The sequence below is a fragment of the Struthio camelus genome, chromosome 2 (genome assembly GCF_040807025.1).
Source record: "Struthio camelus isolate bStrCam1 chromosome 2, bStrCam1.hap1, whole genome shotgun sequence".
NCBI lineage: Eukaryota > Metazoa > Chordata > Aves > Struthioniformes > Struthionidae > Struthio > Struthio camelus.
The window spans coordinates 22,937,721-22,950,697 of NC_090943.1; the positions used below are offsets into that span (position 1 = coordinate 22,937,721).

The following is a 12,977-nucleotide window of genomic DNA, read 5'->3' on the forward strand; positions in this document are numbered from 1 at the left end:
ACATATATGCTCTACAACCCTTTAAAGAAAAATATTATTTATAGCATATTTTAATATATTTTTACAGACTAAATAGTCATTAAAATTGCCAATACCGTATACACTAACTTTCTCATTATTGTCCATTGCCAAGGAATGCAAGAGTTTAGTATTTGTGAAATACTCTCTGGATTACAGAATAAACCTCTTTTATTCTGACTGATGCTGAACTATCAAAATCCTAGCAGGTGAATAGGGACAGATTTACCTTTTTCTTAATTTCACTACCTTATAAAACCTTGATCCTAAAAAAAGCCTCCTCAAAATATATGTTTTAAAAAATATATGTTTTAAAAATATATATATATAAATATTCTTGCTGATCCACTGAGGTTAAAATATTCACGGTATGTCTTTTCCAATTTTTAAAGAAAAATTTATATCATACCTTCCCCAACAATACATATATTCAAGCTTCCAGATCATTCTGGAATGCTGCATAAATTGTAAAATAAATTTTTCACTGTTTATTGCTCAGTTCAGCGGACAATTTCTACAAAGGAATGAAGTATACATAACGACAAAAATATTGCAATAGTGCTTTACAGTACTGTTGATTCTAATATTTTTGCAATAATGTACTTATTTGCAATTTTATTTGCAAAGAACATTTACTTTCAACAATTCATTAAACCACTCGTAACTCAAAGATACACGGCACTTCTCTGTAAATAGGTGTCTTAATTGTCTTGATTCAATGTCACTGACATTTTGCAAACACCATCCTTAGATCAACTCTCATTTCAAAAATACAAGCTTGGCTTTTACATTTTGGTATTTCTTTTGTCTTATAGTTAATTAACGCCTGTAGACGATTTCCAATTTCAGAAATCAGCCCTGTATGTTAAACAGGCTACTCAGTAACTGAAAAGCAAGGGAAATAAAAGAATTCTTCTACACATTAGGAGTCATTGTACACACAGCCCTTATCAGCCTTAGTTTAATGTGCAACATGAGGAAAACTTATTTGAAGGTTCAAAAAATGGCCTTAACAATGCAAAAGTAAGAGGATAATATCAGTATTACAATGTTAACAGCAATAAAGTTGTTCCCACTGTTCTGCAAATGCATATGAACGACAGAGTTTAGTTACTGATCCCAACATTGCCAATGAGAGTAAATAAAAAAGTCAGTTCTATTTATAAATTATATTCTATAGACAAAACAGGTGCCAATGAAAAAGATGATTTTGACTCAGTTTTGATGTACTGATGACTAAAGAACTGCAAGCTGTAGTCTTGAACAATGTTAACTAATATGAGTATATTAAAAGAAGATGGATGTAATTCCATTATTATGAATTTGCTGAAGATGGGTTATTTTAGCATAAAATATGCCTGAAGTGAATGATAACACTAAATGAGGACAATATTGCTTACGGATCCTGTCATTTCAGTATGAGATTCTTACTTTTTCTCTCAGAATATCCACAGAAATCCTTTAAACCGTTAGTCCAGTCTTTTGTTTCCTGTTTAATTTAAAATGGGGAAAAGGCTACAGTAGTTTGTCAGTATCCCCAGCATAAAAATGCTTGGAAACAGGAGAAATCAAGATCTATTATTTGGAAATGTTGTACAATAAAGTGTGTTATACCAAAATAAAAGAAAAAAATCACTTCAGTTTAATCTGAACTGGCAAACATACAGCAATTTAAATAAAAACTTGACTTTGTTTTCTATGCATGAATTATTAACTACTTATATATAATTACTCTAAATGAGCTAAAATTCAGACCAAGAGGCAGAAGGTTTGTTAACCCAGCATATATAGCTGTTACTGCTATTACCAAAACAAAACCAAGCCCCCTTGAAAACACATTATTTTAATAAGGAAATGTGCTGTGCTCTGACTGACGTAAATCAGTGAGTTGCGGGGCCTTTCTCTCTTGATAGTTTCCTTTGCCCATTTCTCCAGACATGATATTCACACATTCTGAGGCTATTCTAACTCATCATCTTGCACCAACCTCTTGAAGAGGTAGCACTCCTGCACTTCAAAAAAAGAGTATTTTTATTAAAGGTATAACAACATCCAAAGATAGAAGTGGCCAGATACAGTTCTGTACGAGTAATAAAACTCAGAATACCTAATTATTGTTATTATGATGATATTACTTTAAAAATCCCCAAATCAGATTTTTTATTATGCTAATTAATCAGGAAGTCTGACACTATGGCATATAGCATGAACTAAATTAGTAACAGAGAAAAAGTAACAGAGAAAGTGTAGGTCTATGTTGAAACATATTAACTTAGCTATTCAGCAAGAGTCAAGAACTACAAGTCTGGTTCTAATCAATGTTAAGGAGGTGTAATCTAAATGAAATTATGACTTCTTTATTGATTTTAAAAATGAAAAGCATATTGTTTTGCACTTGATAGCTTAAAATTGAAAACAGAATCAATTTTTGAACTAGTGCTGCAGTATAAAATTTAGTCTATCTATCTGAAATCCTGGCTAAACATTGACCGCTTTAATTAATTTGCCGGCTGAAATTCTGCAAACTTCATAAGCTATTATTAAACAACCTCCAGGGCACTCATCTACCATGAAGCTCATTTTACTTCTCATTTATTATTTGAATGAGGATAAATAGTTCCCAATTTCTCCAGTTTTTGGAACTTACAGATTCATTCTGAATGAAGGCTATATAGAAGAAGGGAAAAAAATCCATAAAAAGCAAAATGTATTCGGCAGGCATACTGTATACAGAAAAGGATTGATTCCTTTAGGTTTTGAACCAAACAGGTTTTTGAAGGGGGAAGGAAAATTATGACAAATAGTAATAGAAGAAGTATTAAAACGGGAAATACTGTTCTATACAAATGTTTCATTTTTATAATAATCCTCAGTTCTGTTACCAGTCAGTTTCCATTGAAGGTTAGTAAAATAAAACCTTAATTTCCATATGAACATAATCTAAGCTGAAATGGAATTCATTCCAAAAAGTGTGAGGTATTCAAAATTCTGAAGATATCTGAACATCTAGGAAGTAGGAGTGATCTCAGTTCTCACATGTTTACCTAGTATATCTCAGGAAGATCCAACTGCATTACTGACTTTATTATTATTTAGAGCTTGCCGATTTTGATTAGCATTTTCTTATTATTATTTCTGCCAAGCAACCACGTGATTTGTTTTGAAAAATAGGAGAGAAAACCACACAAATGGATAACAGCACAAATAATATTTTGTCATCAAGAACCTTTGTCATAACTTACTGAAAGCAAATTCAGCATAGAAAGAGACATAATTCACTGTATTGCTACAACAAACTAATCCTATGCTTTTAACGATATATATAAAAAGGAAAATAATTCCTAACTTTTCATCCAGGAAAGTGAACAATTTCTTATGACAGTACTTTTGTAATTACAGATACTTGACAAACAAAATATAGAACCATTAGCTGCTTAAAATCCATGTCACAATTTCTTCCTTCGGCAACCTTTTATCAACATAATCTTCATCCAACAACCATATCCTAAAAAATTTTAACTTTAGAATCATTTTTTCAGAAATGCACAAGCATTCCCACAATATTTCAAGAAGTTCACAAAAATGAGAAACTTTACTTAACAAGTGAGGTGTGCAACCAATCTCTTTGAAAAACTGTGAATTTTGAAAATTTTAGATTTATTTTTGACTTCTTGAGTCAAAAGCCTTAGTGGTTTCTTTGATGACTGAGTCTGAACATGGTAATTTACTTCTCCCCAGTTTTGTTCCTTTTCTTCCTCAGTTGCCATCAAAGGAAGAAATTAGCATCAAGTAGATGCTAATGACAGCTAATTAATGGATTTCATGGTGGACACCTTATTAAGTGTCATCAAAACAACATCTATATTGCTGGACTTGAAAATATTTCCCAAATTTCTAATCTAGGTGTCCAGCCTGCTTACACGGCTGTGAAGTCTTCGTCTGAACCTTCCATGCTATGCTTTCCCTTGGAAGAAAAGTTAGGTGCACTGGAAAAAAGGGTGCCACAGCCTGCCCCTATTTTGAATGACCTGGGGATTGGGACTACTCCACTAGTATGAAGCCTATCTGCCCCCAAAAGTAGGTGCAACGAGGGACAGCCCATCAGGTATTACAAATATAACCAACATGGGGCAACTACAAAATTCTAATGCCACAAGTAAAAAGCTCTAGATTCCACTAAAAAGCTCTGGATTCCACTGTCCATCTTCCAAGCCTTTCAGTCCCCTTCTTTGTTTCCATCAAAAATACATTAGAATCAAATTCCCTGCAACTTTAAAATTTGTAATAATGTCCTTTCACACAGGGATCCAAATGAGTTTATATCAGTGACCTTAAGGATATACAGGATATATGCTTTACTGTGCTCAGCTTTACAAGGTACTGAAAAACTCTGGTTCTAGTACAGTTAAACACTGTATCACACTTCCCTATAAGCTTGTGAATGTTCATGCTAATTTATGACATTTTTCCAAGCATTTCTCTAAAGAGCGGGGAAGAATCACATTTCTTTCCTGTTACAGATCCATAACTTCATTGATGCCAGTGGGATTGCTCACATGCTTAACGTTGATAACTGTTTATATATTCTGGGACTCAGCACTTCACTCTATTATGGCCACAAAACACCGCTCAAGAGAAAAGACCCTGTTTTCACTCTGTGATATTAACATCGGAAGGATTATTGCAGAAATAGTATACAGTCAGTTGCTACGTGTTTAAGACATTCTAGCTTTATAAAATAACATGGTTAGCCTGTCCACCTGGGAGACATCTCTCTGGTAATTATAATGATAAATCTATATTTAATCTAATTTAAGGTCACAGTTACTTCTGACTTCATCTTAATATGAAAATTCACAGACTTCTGTACTTTACAAGACTATGCCAGAATGTTCTTCATGGGATTACTTTAAAAAGCAACCCATCTGAGATTGTAATGATGAAATGTTTAAAAAATAAACAAACAAAAGAGAGAAGACATTAGATACATTTGTCTGTGCAGACATTTAAAACAACTTATTTAGCTAAAGAACAAAAATTTAATTCTGCAGATATTTTTCAGTCTCTCATAAAACTAATCTAATTTCCTAGCTGTTTTTCAGTTGGCTACAGGGTCCCAAAAATGCACATACATCCTTTAGCAATTCTACTTTTGATAATGTTTAAACTGTAAACTGTAAACTTTTTCATTCCTTACTGAGGATAGATGATGATTAATTATTTTTAAAAATGTCTAGGTAGTAAAAGTACTTAGCTGGTAAGGGGATACTCACTAATAATACTAAAACATCTATGGCTAACTGTGCATGGCCAGATCTACTGTTTGGTCAAGGAGAAGATGAAAAAATACTATAAATCTCCTCTCACAACTAAGATACAAGTCAACTTATTGTTCCCCTGCAAGCGGTTATTTTTAAAGAGCATCACTCATTTCAGATAGTCTTGTAATTATTAGGCAGCCCATTTAAAGGCCTAACGGCTGGACTGCAAGTGGTAGCCCACATTTTGACAAGAGTATGTACTAATCGAAGTGGGTGAGTTGTAGTGTTGGAATAGGAAAGTGATGGAAGTAGTAATGACATTCTTTGAAGATCAGCCTTTGCTAACCGTACTCACATTATAGTATCCTGAAATACTTTCAGAGGGAAATTCATCACCATTCCTTTACTTTAAGTGTGTTTTGACCTGCATGGACAGATTTAGGTCTGATCTATACAATGCTTACTGCTAAGACAATTGTCCATGCTGAGCTACAGAATATACTTAGAGAAGAAATATAACAATTTCCTTTTGAATGTTTGTGTAAGCATTGTGCCAGCAACGGAATAAGTTGTCCATTTGGTAGCAAATACTAGTGAGCATGGGGATAATTATTACATCTTTTGCCTAAAGCTGTGTGCATTTCCTTACCCAAAGCAGTCTAAGACAAGTCTTATGGAAGTGCTGCTGCTACATCCATGTACATAGCTTTAAAATCCCAAAGAAAGAAAAGACTTGTGTAAAGTTATCATTAGAACATATAACTTGCTTTGAAATCCTACCTTCACTAAAGACAGTGAGAGTTTTCCTATTTACTTTACCAGAAATAGAATTTCAACATTATTTCTTACCTCTGCTGCAAATGTATCCTATGAACATAGAAAGACTATTAAAAATGAAAAAATCTGTGTATGATGATGCAGCTAAAGCACAGAAGCCGGGAAGGCGATTTAAATAATCTTTCAATGAAGTACTTCAGCTTTCCTATAATCTTTTCAATACCCTTTCAAAGATGCCTTCTAGATCTAGTAAAGAAAGGGAGAAATGTCACTAACGTTTTTCTTTATCTTCTAAAACTGCAGTCTACAGCTACCTTTTAATAATAAGCTTCAAGATTAACAATATTTATACACTGTTTTTCCTTCTTGGATCTTCTAGTGCTTTTGTGAAGTCTCATTTTCCTGTTTTGCTATTCCTGGTAAGTAAAATGGTAATATCAGTACCAAACTTATGACACTACTCTTAATTTTCAGAATAGCAAAATTCCTGCTTTCTATGATTCCTCCTCAAATTCAAGCAACCCAATTGTTACCCAGTATCTCAGTGGGCTGCGAGTTTATCTTTCACTATTTCACTTTCTCTACGTATAAAGTTTTGGTAGTATTTGACAATTTGCATGCACGTGTGAAGGTTATTTTTACCTCGTGGGATTTTGTGACAGTGTGCTTTCCTCCAGCCCCAACCTAACCTTTCACCCATAATCCTGTTCGGGCGATAAACCATCAGTAGTGGTTATGCTGGCTGCATCCGATCGGGATGGCTGCATCCAACTCAGAGCTGGATCTGGGGAAACAGATGACAGCACAATAGCCAAGGGCTAACTGAGCATGCACGAGCAGTCATGATGGCTGCACCCGACCCAGAGCGGGATCTGGGGAAACCGATAACAACACAATAGCCAAGGGTTAATTAAGCATGTGCCGACCAAAATTTGGCTGGTATGCAAATATGACTATGAATCAATCATCCTAGCCCATAAATAGGGGAGGCAGCCCAAAGCCCGTTGAGCTCTCCTGCATGACAGCAGGCTGCATGCCAGGGTCTCCCCTTGAGTAGGGACACCTCTCGAGGTTACTCCCCGAGGCTGAGAGATTCTTTACCCACGACAGATCCTCAGTAAGCGACTAATAGCATGCTAAACGTTATAACTCTGCTACGTTACCTCTTTGATTAATTGTGCACATAATCCTTAGATATAAACTGCTGACCAAGTTTGGGACTAAGATTGGATCCAGCCGCACCTAGACTCCTCTGAGAAGGAGTTTAGAGAGCAAGGGGGTCCATTATGAACCTCGTTACTCAATGGGAGTGCCTTCTTGGCACTTTTGTCTGACCCTGTCCTCCATGCAGTAAATGACCGAGTGAACCTTGCCATTGACCCATGTTAAATCACTGTCCTATTCATGATTGAACTTTGTTATATCATTACCTTATCTCAATAAAATCTATCACTGCTTCTCTCTTACGAGTGAAGTGCATCACTCCTCATGCATCCACAACAGATTTTCCTTTGAGTTTCCTGCATGTAAATATCTATCCGGAACAAAGGTGAAAAAAAAACCCCATCTCTCCATGCCACCATAAAAACGAAAACAAAAGCAAGGAATTGATACACGCAGAACGAAGAACACAAATTTGACTGGAAAAGGCAGGGGTCAGGTGATTCAGAAAATCTTAACCTTGATCCCCTTTGTGCAGACATTATGACTGAGTCTTCCTCTGTATGGCAATAAAATAATAATACAAAGAATAATTCATTCATATTGTCACAGAGTGGGGTATAGTTTCATAATGTTAAGTATTTAACAAACAATGAACAAAAGGGTAATTCGTTTCCCAAAGAATGAACAAGCTAAAAACATACCATTATTCCTGAACGCTTGCACACTGGACAAGGTATCCTCCTGGCTTCTCATATGATTTCCTAGTTTTTACACAGTTTTCTATACTACAAAATCCACCTGTCAAAAATGGCAATACTGAGATTTAAAAATTACATTTTAAAAGTTACATTATTTTTGCCTTTCCAATACACTGCATTGCACAATGCACATTTTTAAAGACAACAGTTTTCTGTATTTCACTTCATACTGTAGGCATTGAATAGTTTTCACTATCAACACAAAGTTCACTACCAGCTCTGACCCACTGTAGCCCTCCAAGGCAAGCTCTGATCCTGGCCATCAGGAGGAGGCCTGATAAGGGAGTCTAGGTCATCCCAATGTAAGCATTATAGCTGTCATACCAAAACGCTTTGATACTTCAACAGTACAGACATGAACTAATCCACATAACTTGGCCTGAGATCACAGGACATCTTCTGGCACAGCTTCCAAAACTACAATAGCCCGTCTCCACCTGTCACAGCCCACCAGGACACATTCTAACAGGAGTCAAATATGACAAACTTTTTTTTTTTTTTAATAGATAACACATGAATGTTGGCTAAACCTACAACCATGCTGTCAGAGTGAAAATAAAACTGAGAATAATTACTATAAACAGATCAGGAAATCCACAAACAGTGTAATACTGAAAACAATAGAGTAGAGTGCAAAATACAAGCTTGACTCAGGTGTCAGAGATGAAAGAAGCCAACACATAGACCAGAAGTTAAGAAAAACAGACAGTGCCCAGAAAGAAAGCTAGCAAGCTGCAGCAAACACAGCCAGATATCAACACACATGGAGCAGAACTGGATGAGCATGAAGCAAAAGAAAAATGTCACAGGACAGAAAAAAAATCCCTGAATCCCCTAAAAATCTCAGCAAATTATTGGAGAGTTCAAGTGAAAAGAATAGGAGAAGGAAGATGAACAATGATATAGCGAAAGCTAAGAAGGAAGCTGTTGCCTGAGTGGAAATCAATGGTGGCTAGATCCTTGTGTGAAAATTACTACCAGGGAATAGCTCAAAATCAAAAATAGAAAAATGATCGCAAATGGGTATAAGAGACGTAGTAAACATTTTTTAAAAGTCCTTGATAAATTGAGAGCTACTTCAACACCAGATTTTAATGAAAGATATGAATATGGCCAACTAAGCTCTAAAAAAGTCCAACTGGTATGAGCATACACACTGAAAATGAGGCCCTGAACAAGGAAGTAGCAGATGATCCAATCAAGCCTAAAGGCTAACAGCACTTGACAAAAATAAACCTCTTCAATAAAGGGGAAAGCAACTGCAGAATATCTGGAATTATAGTCAGAATATCAAAAAGAGTAAGCATCTCGATGGAATAACTGGGGAGGTGCCAAACTGCCACCTAAGGCTATCTGCAGCACACTGCTGCATGGCATGAGAACAGCTGTACCAGAGATTAGGTCACCTGTCCGGCTAAATGCAATCGCTCATGGTAGCTTACTGCTACATCCACAATAAGTACAAAAGACACGTGCAGTGGTGGCTCCCAGGCTTTTGGCCATCTATCACAAGTTGGATGTTAGAGACTCATTACTGTGCTTAGTAGCCCTTGACAGACCATCCTTTCAGTAATTTGCCAAGGTGTTTATTGATCCTATTCATACTTCCTGGTATCCAAAATATCCCTTGGCAATGAGTAGTGCAACAGATTGTCCTAAAATAGTGTTTCCTTTTCTCTATTTACTTGTGCTGCCTGACAATTTCACAGAGTACCTTTCACTCTTTGTATTACAAGAAATTATGAATAGTCATTCCCTATGTAGTTTCTTCATGACACTGGTGATTCATTGTTTCTCTGTTATAGCTCAGCCATCCCTTTTTCCAGGAAGAATAGTCTTTACCTTAGTAAAGGTATCCTAGAAATAGTCAAACTTTTCTACTTCTTTTTTTTTTTTTTATCTTGATGAATTTTCCTGAAAATAAGGGCAAACATCTAACTACTTTGTACTGGTTCCTTAGGATAACTAGAAGAAAGAGCACAACCCCTTCAGAACTAGGTTTCTTCCAATCGGTAGTGTGAGTAGTAAGAGACCTAGCTGCATATGCTGATACACAACTGATAGCTCGGAACATGGTCTCCTTCACACTGTTTTTCACACTAGAAGGAATACCACTCTTTGGGACAATAAAATATTCCATTTAAGCTGTCTGCAAGAAATAGAATATGGTTAAGCTTGGTTAGTTTCCTTTCACTATTTTCTGCAGTACATCAGTGCAAGTTCAGAATTTCAACCTGACATGTATCAATTAATGATTAGACAAGAAAGACTGAAAAAAACCCCACTTTTTTGGAGCTACAAAAATACTGAAATAACAAACCACTCTGAAAATTTCTGTGATACTATGAGATGTGATGAGAGATGTAGAACCTTGAATTTCAATAGTTGTGACGACTGTTGTCAGAAGTGAAATTTGAAATTTTATTACTTCTAGAATATTATAGCTCACAAACAAAGAAACCTAGCAAATCAACATCTTTTCATAAGTTGCTACAAGAGGTATTTAGTCTACTGCAACTTGTCTTGCTACATTATTCATGTATGAAATATAATTATTGCTACTACAGCTGCATTAAGAAAGCATTAAATTTTGAAATCTCAGAACTGGCCATAGCACAAGCTTTTTGTTTGAAACAAAAATCAAGAACACTTTAAAAATATTTTGTAAAGTGGAATTACCACTTTACAAGGCCCATTTTCTGTTAGAATCCTGAGTTTTTCATATTGGAAATGTTTTTGAGGGGGTTTATCAATATGTTCCCTTGTTAGAAAAGCAATTGTAAATTTAATTCTGACACTATAACCTAACAGCTAGGGTCAGAAATAATTGAAGAGTGAGACTCTCATTCCTGCTATACCTATTACAGAGCAGATCATCAGAATCTCAAAACAAGAACTATTATTTCATCTCACTAAGGAATATGAAAGGAATGAGTTGAGGATAAAAGAGTAAGCATTAACTAGTAATTGTAACCTGGTAGCACTCCAAATATACATTTTAGCCCTTCTTGTCTCCTGTTTTACATGAACGGTAAGAGTCAGGAGGCAAGTTACATATGTTTGCAACATCCACATTTAATACCAAATGTAATGCAGTCTCACGGAGATATCAAAACCATAATATCAATGCAATTAAGGAAAGTCCTTATTCCACAACCAAGGTTAAAAGCTCAGTTGTAACTACATGCATCTGCAGCCAATTCTATAGCTAAAAGATAAGAGTAATCGAAAATAAATTGTTTTTGGAGTGAGCAAACTTTCTTTCAAAATTAAAAGTCTTTGTAATGAAGGCTTAATATCCCCTATATCCCTGCAATAGAAATGAAAAGATGAAAAATGAAGATCTAAAGGAACATATGAAAAGCTAAAGCAATCATTTTAGTCTAGTGTCATAGAAATGAAGAAAACTTCCTTCAGATTCACCCTTATTTTTCTTTAGATGAATTCTGCTGCTAAAAAATAAAGCCTATGCAAGACAAACTTGAGGACTGATGTATCAGAACTATTAGAACTAATACTACCCCTTTCCCATTTGAATGGCCATACAACTGATGTATTTGACGATACTGTCGCAGTTTGCGGATACTATGTTTTTAGGGCTGTGAGTAATTTATAAAATAATCTCAGAAGTAATTTTCTGTTTCATCCACAGTAGTGTAAAACAGATTGATTATATTAAAGATTTATTCAGAATTGGCCCAAGGCTTCCTCTTTAATAAAAAACTAAAAGTTTTTCGAGTGAAATATCCAAGGTGGCTAAAACTGAAGTTTGTAATGTTTCACTCTGTGTATGTATCCTGCTGTAGCACAGCCATATAAAACCATCCTGAAGGCTGTTTTTCAGTGCTTTGTATCTGAAAGGTAAAGGGGCCCTAGTGATCCTCAAAGATGTTTCCTGCTAGCTGATCTACAAATGACGCTCAGTGATTCCACCAGCAAATGCCTCCTAGTTCAGAACTTGGTGGCCGCAACATCAGATCCAATGAGCTGAGGAATTTAAAAACGAGAAGAGGTGGAAATCCCACACGGTTGTAGGGTTTAAAACCAAAGAAGAAAGCTGCAGATACAGTCATACTAAATCCCTGTGTCTTGCAGAGCTGAGGGAACTGTCATCATACTGTGCAATGCCAAATGGGACAAAATGGTTTTACAGAAAACTAAATTAATTATTTTTGATACACTTACAACTCACAGTAAAATGCCAACATCATTTACATGAAAATGTATGAAATAGGATTGGTCAGTACCGACACTTGGATAGCGCAGCCTGAGTAACAGAAAGGGGATGTTCAGAAGATCAGAAGAATCCCAAACACATGAGAACAAGTCACGTTTTGTTTTAACAGAGCAGAGTTCCATTTCAGGATTGAAAATATTTTTCCCAAACTAGCAAAAATTTCAAATATACAAAATTGTCTTAAACAGTGAGTAAGACATGGTGCAGCCACCTGTACACAGCCTATTAGAATATCAAAAATGCAAACAGCAATGAGCTAATCTGAGGGGAAAGGGATATACTGTGCTTCAGTGGTCTGTCATCCCTTGCTTGGTCGTATTCCACTCCTTTACATTTGGTTTCGAATCTCAAGCATGCTGCTCAGGAGCAAAAGATATCCAATTTACAACATTACCAGTATACCCAGCATAATGTTTCAGAATGAGGCCCTTAAAATGCAAGCAGCTTGGATTTTACACTGAGAAGAATATAAAAATAGCACAACAGGTACTAAAAATAATAGTCAGTGAAAGAAAATTGGCTTGTATTTCTGTTTGTAGAACATACTACTATTGCATATTCAGAGCAAATGTATCACTCTAGTTTTCGAACAATATTTCATTACTTCCAGAACTAACATCTATATGCTAATAAGAGTGAAATTCTTACAGATAATTTCATTGTATGTCTTTATTAATCGCTTGCAAAATAGGAAAATACTAAATGCATCTTGTATCTATTAATTGCAAAATGAATTTACCTATAAGCTTCCAAAGGGCTACC

General features: G+C 35.5%; 1 protein-coding gene across 3 annotated transcripts in view; it reads right to left on the minus strand.

Moving 5' to 3' along the window:
- The window catches only part of MALRD1 (MAM and LDL receptor class A domain containing 1), a 292,727-nt gene that overhangs the window by 199,352 nt on the left and 80,398 nt on the right, over positions 1-12,977 (minus strand). The window lies entirely within an intron of this gene.